Source organism: Canis lupus, chromosome 23 (assembly GCF_011100685.1).
Source record: "Canis lupus familiaris isolate Mischka breed German Shepherd chromosome 23, alternate assembly UU_Cfam_GSD_1.0, whole genome shotgun sequence".
In the NCBI taxonomy this organism is placed as follows: Eukaryota; Metazoa; Chordata; class Mammalia; order Carnivora; family Canidae; genus Canis; species Canis lupus.
In genome coordinates, this window is record NC_049244.1 from 30506754 (window position 1) to 30520719 (window position 13966).

At 41.3% G+C, this 13966-nt stretch overlaps 1 protein-coding gene across 10 annotated transcripts in view; it reads left to right on the forward strand.

Annotated features, from left to right (window-relative positions):
• The first annotated feature begins 206 nt into the window (after positions 1 to 206).
• TMEM108 (transmembrane protein 108) overlaps positions 207 to 13966 on the forward strand; it is a 343329-nt gene continuing 329569 nt past the window's right edge. For 6 of the 10 annotated variants that reach the window (XM_038570880.1, XM_038570881.1, XM_038570882.1 and 3 more), the window contains exons 1-2: positions 207 to 337; positions 7051 to 7169. The gene's annotated coding sequence lies outside the window, so the exon portion shown is untranslated. Of the gene's footprint in view, positions 338 to 910; positions 1016 to 6621; positions 6721 to 7050; positions 7170 to 13966 lie in introns of all 10 variants that reach the window. The other 4 variants (XM_038570888.1, XM_038570879.1, XM_038570872.1 and 1 more) reach the window with 3 other exon arrangements.

Here is a 13966-nt window from a genome sequence, read left to right on the forward strand (position 1 = left end):
CATTCATCGAGCAGAAACAGCTCCCGAAAACAGATGCAGCCCTTTGTGCCGGCCTCGCACCGGCGCGGCTCGGTAGCAACCGAACCCCCAGGGACATCGGAGCGGGTGCTGCCGAGGGCAATTTGGTGATTGGCTGCCCAGGCCACGTGACCGGCGCCGGGCCTGTCCTGTTCCGCGATTGGCTCTCGCGGACTCTGACGGACAGGGCCGGGGCGGGGCAGAGCCCGGGCTGTGAGGCGCGCGCGGGGGCGCGAAGGCACGAGAGCGCGAGTGCGCGTGCGCGAGCGGCGGGGCTTTCTCCGGAGCCGTCGGAGGGAGCCGGAGCGCTTCTCCTGAGGTAAGCGCGGCGGCGGGGCTTCCCCCGGCCCCTGCCGCCGCCAGCGCTGACTAGCTGGGTGGGCAGGGCCGGGCGGGATTGAAGGGTGAAGTCTGGGGGCCGCCCCGGGAGCTCTGCCTCGGGTAGAATGCGGACTCGGGCTCAGCCACCCCCGTGGGGTGCCTCGGTTTCCCTTTTCCTTCCCTCTCCATGCGCCTTCCTCTCCTCACCACGGTGACGAGCCCGCCCGCGGGGAGTTGCCCCCCTGGCAGCCTCGTCTCTGCCTTTGTTTCCCGCCTGGAGGGATGCTGGTCGGGCCCCCTCCCCAGGTAAAGGGTGAGCGTGGTGGGGCGGGGGCATCAGCGGACTCCGGACCTGGGCTTGGGGCCCGGGAGGAGATGGCTTCAATGCGGTGGGACCTGTCACATGTGAGGAGGAAGGGGAAAAAAAAAAAAAAAATGTGTCACTTCAGCCGAGCCGCGGGACTCGAACTAATCCGGCGGCGAGCGACGCCGAATTCCTAGCGCAGCTGTGCGGGCGGGCGTGGGGGGGAGGGGGCACGACCCGTGGACCGAGCCCAAGTGTTGCCCGTAGAAGGCTTCTCCGGACCTGTACGCCGGCTCTCCCCCCAGAGTGGCCCCGAACCTGACTGAACGCTTTCAGCCTGCCTGCCAAGGGAATCCAGATTTTCGTTAAGAGGTGAAAAAAAAAAAATTTTTTTTTTTTTCTTTTTTTAAAGCAGTTGGGCACTGGTCTGAATGAGGAGGAGCAGGTCTAATTGAGAGGCTACAATAAGGAATTACAGATACAGAGAAACTGATGACTGGTAAATTGTGAGGAGGGAAATGCCTGCAGTGAACTGCAGACCAGACCATCTCACTGAGATTCTCCTCAAGAAGATAGGGGCTGGAGGGGCGTCCGGGGAGGGGGAGCGAGGGGAGCGGGGAGCGATCTCTGTAGACCGAGGTCTTTCTGGGCTGCTGAAGAGAGTAATTATTTTGAGCCTGTTAATGGCCTGTAGGGAGAAGGGAAGGCTTGGTGTAAATTACACCTATTCAGACCTCCTTAATTCTTTGAAAAGTGCTTGTTGAAAGACCACTTGGATTCCAAAAACGATTTGTGTGTTGGGGATGGAAGGATGTCTTCGTTCAGTCATACTTTAAAAAGGGAGGTGGTGTGCAAGGCATCTGCTCTCCTCCTCTATTTCCCCAGACCTGTAATAGCACGGGCATACCGTATATCTTATAATGAAATGTTAAAAAGTCTTTTCAGCTTTCCACTTATTTGTTGGGTGTATCTGGTAGTCTACTTGGTAAGAAATGATTCTTCGGTCGTTAGGAACATTTTTACCCGATATCAGAGTTTCAGCGTGATCTATTTGGAACTTATTCTGGTGTGAGATGGGAGAAGAATCGCTCTCCCTGATTCCTTAGAGACTCCTTCAAAGGCCCTTTTATTACTCTTACCTGCCCACATGCAAAGTTTTGTTTCTTTAGGAAACTCTGATTTTTCAAACACCCAAGACACACCTCATGCCTGTGAGATGCCCACACTCACTAAGAAATCCGTTTACTTGGCAAGTTGAAACGAAGTGAAGAAGGAACACTTAAATTTATTAGGGGAATCGGGACATTTATCAGCTATAGCAAATCAACTTTTTGATGGTTTTCTGAGATAATGAGAGTAAAGTTGCTGCAAAGCTTTTTGGGAATGTAACAAATGACCCTAGTAAAGTGACTATAGATTGTCACCCCATAGATTGGAATATAAGGTAAATTAGTGAGAATGATTCAATTTATTGATTTTTTTTTTTTTAAGATGGCATGGGGGGAGAAGGAATTCTGAAGGTGGAGTAGGTGGTATACTGAGAAGATATGCCTTTATATTTAGAAAAATGTCATTTTTATATGAATTCTGTAAAGGTCATAGTATGTTTACGTTTAGTGTTTGGAAGAGAGCGGTTTATACAAGGGAAAAGAGAAAGACTGGCTGGCTTAGTTCATTTTGAGGGAAGCAGTGTATCTCAGTGACCTGTAAGATAAGGTTTTATTTTCTGATTCAATGAAAGCCCACTAGTGTTGCTTTCGAAGCAACAACAAAATAATTTCCTTTCTGTCATTTATGTCCCCTGGGTCAGGAACAGGGAGGGTGGAGAGCAAATGAGAGAGATTAGAGCCCGACCTGCATACTTAAGCAATAGTGTCCTTTGAGCAGGATCTGTGTCACATTGTGTAAATATAAGAGCCTTCACGTTGAGATGAGTCTGAGCACCTTTGCTAAGACGCATGCTGTAAGATAAAGCGGGATAACATTGCCACAGGTGGGAGCATGGGTGAGATCATCTGATACAGAAGCACTGGGGGAAGAGGAGAGCCTGGAAATGTTTAATGCAGTGAGGTTCTATTGCTTGCCTTTGGAGTCTTAAGGAGACACTTCCAGGCAGAGCTCATTATTGGCTCGACTGGCTGGGCTTTATGTGGCTTCCACAGGCGCTGCCCTTCACGATGGAGACTGCTGCCGAGATTCTGTTTCTCAGGTTGTAAGCATCAGTTATGTTTCTTACATGTTCTAGAAAAGAAAGGCTCACAAAGACACAATCTAGGCTGCCATTCTTTCAGGTCCTTGGCTCATGTCGCCCATAGGCTTCCAGAAATAAATTGTGCCCTCCCTACCGGTAGATGGCACTGCTGTCTCTAGAATTCCTGGAGGAGATGAAACAGAGCTGGCAAACCAGTAATGTGTAGCTTTTAGATTTTGAAAGGCTATCTCAGAAAGAATCTTAAAAAAAAAAAAAAAAAAAAGAAAAAAGGAAATAAAAAGTTTTGAAGCCAGAACTCTTTATATTAGTTATGAATAATGTGTGTTGTGGGGAATGAGGAATGGGTACAGTAACGTTGCTGGTTGTGTATAGGGGAAAAGGCAGAGGGTAAACTGACAAGCATTTTATCATAGGCTTTAAAAGCTCTTGGCATACATGTTGGTTAATTGAACATGAGGTTGAAATCCTGATTCAGTCAAAATTCACAATTTCATGGTTTTCTTTGCACATAAAACTAGTCTATATATGGACAGGACTATGGAAATATACATGTGACTTTTAAACCTGATCAATATTCAGTAATTACATGCTCTGAAGGTAGTGGTCAGAGTATTAGTAACAACAGTGCTAGTTGTTACTTTACTGTGGGGCTGTCCAGGTAGGTCAAAGTTATTCTGAATCAGTTTCTTCTAAAACTTGGAAATTCCTAACAAGTATTTTAAGCTTTTCTTAGCTAATGCTGTCCTTTCAAGATTGTTATTTTTCAAATCTTGAATTTTGGTTTCATTAAGATTGTTAGCCAGAATTCATTTATCTATTCTCCTCTTACGAAAGAGCTATTCTTTCTTTGTTAGTGTTTTTTGAGATGGGTTTTGTAGCCATGATATTTGAAAGAGGTGAGTACTTTTGTCAGTGAAGTTACAATCTATATGAGAACCTCCGTTTTGACCCTGCCTGAGCTACAGGATGCTGCCTCTGGGTGTCATTACCCCAGTCATCTGCTTCCTCGTGCAGTTCCCTCCCTAAGGCTCAGCTTATTTGAGATTTATTTCTGTCTCCAAAAGAACTGATGAGCTGGTTTTTACTACCAATGCCGAATCCTAAAATCCTCTGGTGCTAGATGGCAGTAGTTACAACAGTCCATTAACATTGCCTCATTATGTTACCGCAAATAAATCTCTGCCTTTCTGAACCTCCGTTTTCTCACCTGATCACTGGGATTGCTGGGGTGGTGCATGTCTTAAAATCTCTTCCAAGTCTTATTCTGTGGCAGGGTGACTCGTAAGGTATTTCTGAAGCCTCTGAAAAATTCTCATATAGAAGGTAATTTCATACTGTGAGCCTAGGGCAAAAAGAAATCTCACTAATATTTCTTCCCAGAAAAATGACTGTGTATTGTCTTAGAATCCTAATAATTCACAGTTGGAAGAAACCCTAAAGGTGGTTTAACTCAGCTTTCTCATTTTATAGGCAGAGTATCAACTCAGAACTGAGTGATTGACCAAGCTAACAGAAGTAGTCAGTGGTACAGAACTGGTCAGAGAACTAGGACCAAAGCTCAAACTCATCTCCATCTTTCCTTTTCCAAAGCTGCCTTTCTCCAGTTGCCATCAGGACTCAGAATATGCTGTGTCTACAGGGCCAGAGCCAAGAAAAGTCTCAGAGTAATTCCTTAATGTGGCATTTTAAAGCCACAGCATGAATAATGTTGAGTTTGGGTAGAAATTCAAGGTCAGGCTTTTCTTTGCAGCTCATTCTTCACTGACTGATCCTGCATGGGATTCTTTATGTGCATCTTTGTGTTTTTAAAACTCTTTGCATACTGTTTCCTAGAAGAGTCATTTACCAATCAGATATTCTTATATTACGTTCATGGAACCTGAGTGCTATGCGGAAAGAAATATGTCCATATAATAGGCTTCTTTTGTAATCCTATAACATTTAACATATTATTCTGAGAAGGAGTTTCTTAGGCTTTAACAACTGCCAAAGCTGGGTAAGGGGCAAGGAGAGTAGAATCTATGGCACAAAAATAGGGTAGAAATTCTAGAATCTAGGGTAGGTCGTGGAAAATTGCCGGGATGGGAAAATTTTTGAGGAGCTAAAGACACGATAGTGGATGAAAGTTGGGGGTAGAGTATAGAAGTAAACCTATGGAAGTTCTTAGAACCTTTTACCTTTATTAAAATGTTTAAAGTGGCTCACAAAATGAAGATGCTAATAGTATTTTATTCATTTTAAATTAATAATGAATGTGCAAGTATTGATTTCCATTTATCATTGCTTGCCCAGTAAGTACTCCCTTGTGATTTCATCAAAACACTTTCATATTCATGTTGCTTCATTGAAGATGACATGAATTGTAAGAACCTCCTTTCTCACCCAGTCTGATTTGATTTCCAGATAGTCAGTGCTTTTCTGACTTACGACTTGGGGGTTGACTCCTCTATTTTTCACTTCTCAGGTCCTTCACTGCACTGTTTGTTACTATAAGCTCCTAGGACTTGCTATGATCTCAGAGATGCAAAAATAGCATACATATCAGGGATAAAAAAATCTTAAGGTTCCTTTCTTTGTCCTCAAGATTTGCCATAGAAACTGCTGCATGTTGGCTAATAATTTTATTTCTCTTTACTATTTGCAACCCCAAATTCTTTTTCTAATTGTCCTCCAAATAGTAGTGACTCAGAGTTTTTATAAATTCAAAGTATTTTTGTTTTTGCTAGAGCATATACAGAAGTTAATTTGTGTTCAAGTCCTATTTTGGACATGTGAAACGTAACTTTGGTGATGATCACTACATTATAAAGAATATCTGCTTGAAAATTTCCTAATGTCTTTTCTGTGTCACGTTGCCTACACTTAGTACCATGGTGACCCAAGCTGGTGAATGCTACCTTCTGGTACCTTTTTGGGTATGGGCCAGAGTAGTATCTGTTCTTGTTTTAGCAGAAGAAAATTACCCTTTTTCAGAAGGCTATCAATTGAGTTTATGTAATAGAAAAAAAGTCAAAATTTCTACATTCTATTCCCAGTACACTGCTAATTAATTGTGAGATTTTGGGGGGGGGGGCACATTATTGACATCTATGAATTTATTTCCTTGTCTGGAAAATAAGAGGGGATAGTGATCACTTAAATTCTTTCCATGTCTAAAATTGTGTGATTCTATGAAATTTTATATGGTACCACTAAGCATTTCCTAAAAGTGCTGGCTACTTAGGAATTACAATCAAAGTTGGTGCCAAGGTAATTCTTTATATCTGCAAATTACTTTCTGGTTTACAAAAATATTCTCTGTCTCCTTTTCACTTAATGTGTGGTCAGAGAACAACAGCATTGGTATCACCTGGTAGCCTATGAGAAATGCAGATTCTCAGGCTTCACTTAGGACCTACTGAATTGGAATGCATTTCAAGATGCCTAGTTGCTATATGTGCACATTAAAGTCTGAGAAGTGCTGCTTTGTCTCATTTGAAGTCTCACATTGATTCTGTGAGCAAAGAGGTATTCTACAGATAAAGAATCAGGGAACTAAGACTCAGTTGTTAAGTAAGTCAAGGTTATTGTGCTCACCTCTTACCCAGAATGCTGTACCAAACAGTGTTATCTATAGTGTTGTCGTCTTGGTTGGGCTGGAGCCAACTTATCTGATAAATAGTAACCACTAGCAACCCAGCAGCCCATGGCCTTAGGTGTGGCTGTATTACTGATTCTGGCCACCAGAATGTGAATGGAAGTGCAAGAGTGTCACATTCATTTCCAGGAAAAAAAACACAGAAACTGCCCATGTGAGCTTCCATGATGTTTTCCACTCCTGGCTGGCTGGAATGGAGAAGATTCCCAAGGCAAGCTTGGAAATCAGGTTGTGTTTTTTTGTTTGTTTTTTGTTTTTGTTTTTGTTTTTGTTTTTTTTTGCTTGTTTGTTTTTAAATCAAGTTTTGAAAAAGATGGCAGAACATTTGTTAGCTGGGTGCCTGGATCACTGTGTCAGTGAGAACCACTCCACTGACTGACCTGTTTGTCTGTTCAGTATGTATATAGGAACCAGAAATAAACTTTTTTTGGGCTTGAGTCGTTCTATGTATTTGAGTCTATGTGTTAAGCACTCACAAATTCACCTGAGCGGTGGCTCTGGATTTGAAGTTGTGGATCTTCTGGCCTAATGCATTCATTTATTTTTTGTCTTTGGCAGTTGGTGATCAGTCAGTGGTGGTCCAACATGCAGAAGTGAGTGAGTGGTGAAAAGCAGCAGAGCTGATGGGTCATGAGGATGTAAGTGCGTTTGAAGGCTCTCACACCCTTTACTCCAGGGTAAGTCAAAGGCATTCTCTGCCATTGTTTTTCTGGTTTTACTAAGTCTTAGAGGCTTTTGTCTCACTAGCCTCTTTGAGTCAGTGCAATGAAATGCTGTGTCTTTAAAAGTTTCCCAGAAGCACTTATCGATTCAACTTGTAGACACCATACAAATCAACAATTATGAAGAGAAAATTCATCAAGGTGATGGGATAGAAACTGTGCATGGAAGTATCTCAGCAGAGGAATTTTCAGTGAGTTTGTACAGAATGCGATTTACATGGGAGGAGCTGGTTGACCTTCCTGACATACATAGTAGGGAAGGGAATCAGGCCTGATTGCCTTTTTTGTGTAGCGGTATCCTAGTGTTACCTCTGCTGGCATATATTCCCCTCTCCCAGCATCTTCCTCCTCCATGGCTTACTTTGCTTGACTCTTCCTTCATTAATCATTAATTTTTTTTTTTTCCAGGAAGGAAACAACTTACTAGAGAATTAATGATTCCCACTTTGGATAATAGCACTAGCAGACATGTGTTTCTGTCTGTTTCATTTTATTTTAGCCAGTTTCATGGGAAGCTACATGTCCATTCACGTCTCTCTATTTGCAGTCCCTAGTATAATGGATGTGGGTATTGGGAGCATTATAATCAAAGTTGGTTTTGGATTTTTATTTGTGCTGATGATTTTTGAGACCAGAGGGAGAAATTTACTATTTGGGATTCCTTCCCACAGTACAAGTGGAGGTCCAGGAAGGATGGGTTGAAAGGACATCATAACCTTTCTGAGATTCCTGGCTTTAAGAGCTTAAACTAAAAGCAGACTCCTTGAAGAGAAAATTATAATTAATACAGATCTAAGCAGAGCTGAGGGATGGTTAGGAAACAGACAGGTTTAAAAAAAAGGTACTTACCTGAAAAAGTGTATGGAGGATTGTTTTAAGCATCTCCGTTCAATACTGTAGAGCCCTTGGCAGATAATATCCCATTACTCAGACTCATACAGAGGGTACCCAAGAAAGGCTGATATCCTTCAGTGGCTCACATGGCTTGGTAATGAGTACAATTTACTGAACAGAATAGACAATTAAGGGCTGTAGATCTCTGGAGATTCCCATAAGCATACATCATTACTGCTCTGGAGTGATGCACATGCTTAGAGATAAGCAAAGCAGAGAAAAGGCAGCTGCAAAGCTCGTCAACACCCGAAGAGTCCAGGTGAGCAGCCAGATACAGACCACAGCTCAGGGCCTGGAGGTTGCTATTGCAAAAACCCAGTCTTTGCTAGGTTTTCTCATTAAAGGAAAGAAACCAGCTTTTACTAGCTGTCTTCACTTTCCTCTATGGCTCCCATGTATCTTGTATTTTTTTTTTTAAAGATTTATTTATTTATTTACGAGAGAGAGAGAGGCAGAGACACAGGAGGAGGGAGAAGCAGGCTCCATGCCGGGAGCCCGATGTGGGACTTGATCCCGGGACTCCAGGATCGCGCCCTGGGCCAAAGGCAGGTGCTAAACCGCTGAGCCACCCAGGGATCCCCCTGTATCTTGTATTTTTAAAGTAACTAAAAAGTACAGAATGCCAGAAATGGCACTTGACGGCAAGTTTCGGTGTAAATACTGTACAAGGATCAAATTGTAGAGGGAACCATTCTTTATTCATTAGGGGGCCAAAGAAAGTAATGCTAGAATTGCCAGAGGAGCTGAGTACTGTTGACATTCTGAGCCAGGCACTTCTTCATGGTGGGAGCTGTCCTGTGCATTGTAGCATGTTTGGTAGGGTCCTTGGCTTCTACCCATTAGATTCCAGTAGCACTCCCCACAGTCAAAAAACGATTTCAGACAAAGCCAAATGTGCCCTGGGAGTAGGAAATTGCCTGGTTGAGAACCATTGCTGAAGTAATACTGCTGAAGGGATTGAATCTTGGTCTGAGTTTTTCTGGGACTGCATTTTAACCATTTAGCCTAACTTTGATAGTTTCCCTACCTGCAAAAGAAACACCGGATTAATAACTCAGCCCCTAAGGAAGTGATGTACATAGTACTGTATGACTACATGGGGGCTCTATAATGTGAAGAAACACTGTTTCCCCAAATTTCCAGGACCCAAGGATCACTCTTGTAAAAGTATTAACTGAGAAATATTGGAAGTTTGAAGAAGGGCAAAGCATTAGTGGCGGGGGAAATAATGAACAGTACTGATTCTGATTTTATTTGAAAGCTTCATGCCCTTATTCATTGTAGCAATATATTCTGAATGAGGGCTTTCATTTGGAAAGTTAAGAAAGGGGGGAGTGAAGGGGGCAGAAAGAAGGTTGAGAAGAAAAGTCAAGGAAATTGTTTTATAAATTTTTTTTTTAAATTTAAGTATAGTTGACACAAAATGTTGTGTTAGTTTCAGGTGTACAACATATTGGTTCAGCTTCTTTATATGTTCTGCTATGCTCACCACAAATGTAGCTACCATCTGTCACCATACAATGCTATTATTATAGCATTGACTATATTCCCTATGCTGTGTATTTTATTCCCACGACTTACTCCTTCTATAACTGGAAGCCTGTATCTCCCTCTCCCCTTCACCTATTTAAGCCCATCCTCCTCTATCCTTCCCCTCTGGCAGTTTTTTCTCTGTATTTACAGGTCTGATTCTACTTTGTCTATTCATTTGTTTTGTTTTTTAGATTCCCACATAAGTGAAATCATAGAGTATTTGTTGTTCTCAGTCTGATGTATTTTGCTTATTAACATAATACCTACTAGGTTGTCATATTGTCATGAATGGCAAGATTTTTTTCTTATGGCTGTGATATTCCATTTTGTGTGTGTGTGCATATGTGTACGTATACCACATCTAAGGAATTATTCTTGATGGGGTGGTCTCTTAATGTTAAAATTACTCATGTAGGAATCCCTGGGTGGCTCAGCAATTGAGTGTCTGCCTTTGGCTCAGGGTATGATACTAGAGTTCCCGGATCAAGTCACACATCGGACTGTTTGCATGGAGCCTGCTTCTCCAGCTCTGCCTGTGTCTCTGCCTGTCTCTCTCTGTCTCTGTCTCTCATGAATAAATAAATAAAATCTTTAAAAAAAAAGACTCGTGTATAAGTAGACCAAAGAACATAAAGGAGTTAACCCTAAAAGGAAATACAAATCAAAACCATAATGAGATATTACCTCACACCTGCCAGAATGTCTAAAATGAACAACTCAGGAAACAGCAGATGTTGATGAGGATGCAGAGAAAGGGGACCACTTTGCACTATTAGTGGGAATGCAAACTGGTGCAGCCACTGTAGAAGACAGTATGGAGGTTCCTCAAAAAGTTAAAAATACAACTACCCTATGACCTAGCAATTGTACTACTAGGTATTTATCCAAAGGGTACAAAAATGCTAATTTGAAGGGGCATATGCACCCCAATGTTTATAGCAGCATTATCAACAACAGTCAAATTAGGGAAAGAGCCCAAATGTCCAGTGACTGATGAATGGATGATGAAGATGTATGTATACACCCACACCATGGAGTATTACTCTGCCATCAAAAAGTATTGCCATTTGCAACAACATGGATGGAACTAGAGTATATTATGCTAAGCAAAACAAGAGAAAGACAAATACCCTATGATTTCACTCGTGAATTTTAAAACAGATGAACATAGGGAAGGGAAGGAAAAATAAGATTAAAAACGGAGGCAAAACGTAAAAAACTCTTTAACTATAGAGCATAAACTGAGGGTTGCTGGAGGGGAGGTGAGTGGGAGAATGGGATAAATGGTTGATGGACAATAAGGAGGATGATGAGCCCTGGGTGTTAGATGTAAGTGATGAATCATTATATTTTATTTCTTAAACCAGTACTGCACCATATGTTAACTAACTTGAATTTAAATTTTTTAAAAAAGTAACCCTGAAAAGAAATATACCCTCCCAAATGACTGCTGATCCTAAAAACAGATTTTGTGGGGAATACAATAAAGACCACAGAATGTTTGGAGAAATGTTTTTATTCTAGAACCTTTTTATTTCTGTTTCTCTTCGAGAATATGGGAAGGGTTTATCTTTAAACATATGCCTTTTGAGTGATAAAAGGTTTTAATATAACATGTGTTCTTTTGCTACTCTTTTAGAACTCAGTGTTGGAATGGTGAAAGAGATGGTAACCCTCACCTAGACCTGAAGCAATTACATTATTTTAATAGAAAGCCTCATTTTGACTCTGAGACAAGGCCAATGCAGAAATTAGATGTGAACTGTTCTGGCAGGTTTGATTCAGCCTTGCTGTATTTCTGGTCCCCACAATTGTTAGAGATGCCCACAAAATTTACAGTAAGACTTCCAGGTGATTCTGATGGATGCTATAATTTGAAAAGCACTGCTCTTGTGGTTTGTGATGGCAGGGAGGACGCTGAGAAAGTATTTTTCCAGGTGGTCAGAAGAGTGTAAGATTTTTTTTTTTTTTTTTGCATGTGATAACCTCTTAGATCATTCCCACGTCATAGTCTAAGCCTTTTCCTACCTTGTTCAATATAGTATCCACTAGCCTCAGGTATCTATTTTTATTAATATTAAATTAAAAATCAGTCCTTCATTTGTACTAACCACATTTCAAGTGCTCCATAGCCTCTTGTAGTTAGTGGATACCATATTGGACAGTGCAGACACAGAACATGTTCATAGTCCCAGGAATTTCTACTGGTCTTTAGTCAGTAAGGACCCTATTTGTTGGAAACTCTTATTTTTAGTGATAGTATGCTCTTGTTATCTCAAGACCTTGCCTCATTTAAAACTGAATTGCATATTGGACTTTGCCCTTTAATCCAAGGTTTCTGAGCTGTCTCTTTTCATTTGGTCTCTCCACAGCCTGACCCTCAGTGGTAAAGCTTGTTTGTGCAGGATGTCTCTTTTGATTCTGCCTACAGCTTAACAAAGAGTCTGGGAGAGGTGGCAAGAAAATTTTCACCTTTCCTTCTGCCTAGCCCTGGCTTGGCTCAAGAAAGTGTTTTGTAAGATGGTAGTAATTCATAAGCTTAACCTCTAAGGAGTTATGCTCTGAAAAATTAGTTTTTATTTTTTTATTTTTTATTTTTATTTTTATTTTTTTTTAATTTTTATTTATTTATGATAGTCACACAGAGAGAGAGAGAGAGAGAGGCAGAGACATAGGCAGAGGGAGAAGCAGGCTCCATGCACCGGGAGCCCGACGTGGGATTCGATCCCGGGTCTCCAGGATTGCGCCCTGGGCCAAAGGCAGGCGCCAACCTGCTGCGCCACCCAGGGATCCCCTTTTTTTTATTTTTATTTTTTTATATTTTTAAATTTAAAAAAAATTAGTTTCTAAAGCAAATTTTTCAACAGACATTATAGCACAAATTTAGTAATAAAGCCCTTTAGTAATGTGGAATAATTTTCAGTGATATTATCTATTACCAATATTAGTTGCTCAGAAACTATCATAATTAGGACAAATGAAAAGATGTGAAAATAAAGACAGTTTTTAAAAAGATGTAATTTAAATCTAACTGAGCCCAAGATTGTTTTGTGTGGTAGAGAATGTGAGAGTAGGGAGTCTGTGTGTCATGGGCGTTGTTGGAAGTGAGGCAAAGGGGTCTGCAGGGGCTGAGATTGATCCTTAGCCTTTACTTGACTGCTTCACTTCTGATAGAATGCATTGCTTGTTCTCTTATTGCCATCCGGTCTTCAGTGTGCCTTCCTTTCCTGCTTTTGTCAGCCCCAAATGTTGCGCTTCTCAAGGGAAGTGCTATTAGCATTTTGATAGAATGATTCATTGTTGTATAGAACTTTTCTGTCCATTTATGTGCATCATACAGTGTTTAGTATCCAGGTCACTAAATACTCATATTTAACCAAGTCATTGAATCAACCAACATATCCCTCCACTCTACCCCCATTTCCAAATATCTATGATTGAAAATAACTGGCTGCTAGTGAGATGAGTGGTATCTTTTTGAGGAGGGAGGAGTAATTAGTTGGGGAAGGTACAAGAGTTTAGTGGGGGCTGGCTCGCTAATTTTTTGTAAAACCTGACCTTTTCCCAGTGCTGGAATAGCTTTGGTAGCCAATTTTATTCTATAGGGATTGGAAGAGTCAGGTTTTGCCAATGTAAAAATTGACCCCTGAGCCTTGGAATCAACTCAGAAGTCACACAGGGGAATCTGTCAGTGCCACAGAAGATGGAGAGACTACTGAAGCTCTTTAGGATGCCAGGTTTTCATTCTCAACTCACTATAAATCTTCTACTTGAAAATAAATTGTGGTCTACATGTGGCAGCAGAAAAAAATACAAGGGCAATTAAAAGGCAATCCAAGGGAGACAGGTTTTGTTAGCCATTTTCTTTCTTTCACTGATTGCAAATATTGCAAAGTAGCCTCTAAATTTGTGAGGTTATATGTAGACTATCAGACAGGAGATATAAGAATGTATTATAAAGAGAAAAAGGATGCATGGGAAAATAAAACAATGTTAGACATGTACCAAGTTGGGAAGAATTCCAGGGGCCTTTAAGAATGAGAAGGGGGTATAGTCTGGTCAGAACTCAGAGAGGACCTAATTCAGGACTAGGAAGATTGTTCCCGATCTGTTGCAGCTCCAGGATGTGCCTGTACTACCAGTGGTTGGTCAATCTATATTCTTTTTGACCATTAACAGGTCACATTATTTCCATTTTGGCTTCTTTCCTCATGTACTCCTGTTGCTGCTTTTCCTTTTTGTCCCCACAACCTATCTAGTGGTCTGTGTACAGATCAGGAAGAAAAGGAATAGGATAGTTTTGTAGAAACTATCATCCCTACTAG